The following is a 2,682-nucleotide window of genomic DNA, read 5'->3' as shown; positions in this document are numbered from 1 at the left end:
TTTCATTAGTAAAGTCAGTCAATAATCAAGGACAGCAGTAGCATTAGCACACGTACCTTTTTAAATAGCTCGCCATTCATGGTCTGAGAGGTCCTGAATCAAAGTAAGGACTCTTGGATTCACATGGAGCCATTTTGTTTTTGTTTGTTCCACTTTCGTCCCCTTCTCCGGATTAATAGAGAAGAAACATCTAGGTTAACAGAAGAGAGAAGAAATACATATACCACTATAAATGATACAACCATCTCAACCAGTCAAATCAGTACAAAGGAAAAGACAAAAAAGGTGAGAATATGGGTTACAGTTTTCCATTAATTAAAGTTTAACTGGTAGGCGGGGAGCTAAGCGGCCAACCATGAACCCTCCACATAATCCAACTTTTTTTATTATTTATTTATTTTTTTTAAAGGTCTCATCATGCTTAACATGAATCAGAATGTTTACATTGAAATTTTTGCACTACATGTTTCAGGCAGTCAGTGTATTTCCAAACATTGCAAATTGCATTGCACCTTCCCCTAGCTCATGGAGAGTCATGTTCCTGTAATGCGTTTCCATTGCATTTTCAATGTATGGACATACATTGACTACCTGAAACATGTAGTGCAACCCAAAATGTTCAGTGTTAACATTCTGATTCATGTTTAGCATGGTCAGACTTTTAAAAGAAAGTTGGTTCCTTTGAAGTATGGGAGCGTGCACCTTAAGGCCTATAGACATTAGACACTACACTCTGCCTATTGACATATGGACATCTTTTATTTTTCCTCTTGATGCCAGACACCTTTGGTATAAAGTATAGATTCCTAAGTTAAAGGACAACTTCGGTCAATTTCAACAAGAGCTCTATTGCTCATGCTACTTGAGACTTGCCAGGACTGAAGACGTGAGAAAGTTTGGTCTAAATCCTATAGGTTTCCTTGAACAGAGAATTAGCACTGACAGCTAACCCATGGGGACATAACTTTAAATTGTGAATTTAACGCTCCAAATATCAACGCCAAAACTACGCAACACCAGCCGACACAATAAAACAACACTGTAATGTGTATGACTAGAAAGTGGTTAAAACAGTGTGTTTGTGCAAGCAGCCATATACAAAATTTAAACAAATGATATGATAAAACACAGTGTAAAGTTCTTCCCCCATGGGTTAGCTATCAGAGCTAATTCTCTGTTCAAATAAACCTATACAAGTTGAACCAAAATTTTTCGCGTCNAAAGTGGTTAAAACAGTGTGTTTGTGCAAGCAGCCATATACAAAATTTAAACAAATGATATGATAAAACACAGTGTAAAGTTCTGCCCCCATGGGTTAGCTATCAGAGCTAATTCTCTGTTCAAATAAACCTATACAAGTTGAACCAAAATTTTTCGCGTCTTCAGTGCTGGCAAGTCTCGAGTAGCTTGAGCAATAGAGCTCTTGTTGAAATAGACCGAAGTTGTCCTTTGAGCAGAACATGTCATTTTGCCCATGAAATGAAATTGTTTTTGCTAAAAAGTACTTAGACAATTAGTTTAACAAGGTGTCAACATTATTTGATACATGTTATTTGATACATCGTATTTCAGTTAGCAATGCTACAGAGCTGTTATCTTGACTAAGATGGTGGTGGCGATGAGGTAAAGGAACTTGGTTATCATGCCAGTAGCCACCAAAGTCAGGGGTTGAGGCTAGCCCCTAGCAAGGCAATTAACCCCATGTTGCTCTAGGGGAGAATGGCCCTGTAGGTATTTGTATGCACATTGCTTTGGATAAAAGCCTCAGTCAAATGACTAATAAATAGAACAAAACAATTGTAAAAAATAAGATAAAAAACATACCTCTGTAGAAATTCCAGGGTCGATGCAAGCGTGGATGGGTAATGAATGTTAAAGCAGTAATAGCTGCCAAACATCATGCACAAGGCCAAGATGAAGGAAGAGATGTTCTCGTTCACGATGACTTGATCCACACTCAGCATCATCCGTCTGGAGGAATAGCAGGACTGCCCTATTTAAAAAAAAAAAAAAAAAACAGCAGCAATTTAGGTAACATTTCAACATGTCAGTAACTCGTAGTTCAAGTGTAAAAACAAGTGTGTGTACGATATGTATGCGAATGAAAAAAAAACACATCTGAGAAAATCTGAAACAAATAAGAGATAGAGGTCAGTGTGTGAATGAGAGAGCACGTGTTCAGTCTTTGGAAGGCAGGTGTGTGTGTGTGTGTGTGAGAGAGAGAGAGTGTTCATGTGAATGTGTGAGTGAGTGTGTGAGAGAATGAGTGGTGGCATTTGAAATTAACAGCTGAGACAAAAACAATTACAGATGCTGCATGAACATAACTTAAATTAGAAATTAAGACATTTGGGATATATTTCTGAGGTTAACTTACCACATACAACAATCGTGGGAGTCAAGGGAACTCTGCTCATGTCCACTTCCCCAGCCAGGCAATTGTCCTCCACATAATGGAACATCACAACCCTACAATGCAACACATAACCCTTTAACGTGTGCAATGTTCTCCCGCAAAAATGACAATGAATCATGTCGTGGGGAGCTTGAAACAGGCTAAATAGCTATTAGCTGCTAGCAGCCAGTAGCAACGTGAAGTTCGCCTATCAGCCAGTGAAATCAAAAAAAAAAAAACGCGCCGTTTTGTTTCATAAAATTGTCTTTTGACTTAACCTGATGCTC

General features: G+C 38.3%; 1 long non-coding RNA gene across 1 annotated transcript; it reads right to left on the bottom strand.

Annotated features, from left to right (window-relative positions):
• Nucleotides 1–37: 37 nt before the first annotated feature.
• LOC107080908 lies at nt 38–2,675 on the bottom strand. Its single transcript, XR_001480997.1, has 3 exons — nt 2,378–2,675; nt 1,825–1,993; nt 38–190 (listed from the first exon to the last, which is right to left on the bottom strand). It is a non-coding gene; the product is annotated as an uncharacterized LOC107080908 (long non-coding RNA).
• Nucleotides 2,676–2,682: the final 7 nt, after the last annotated feature.

The sequence above is a fragment of the Cyprinodon variegatus genome, unplaced genomic scaffold, assembly GCF_000732505.1.
Source record: "Cyprinodon variegatus isolate N-32 unplaced genomic scaffold, C_variegatus-1.0 Scaffold2485, whole genome shotgun sequence".
Lineage (NCBI taxonomy): Eukaryota > Metazoa > Chordata > Actinopteri > Cyprinodontiformes > Cyprinodontidae > Cyprinodon > Cyprinodon variegatus.
Note: the sequence above shows the minus strand (reverse complement) of the source record. Positions and strands in the feature narration are given on the sequence as shown.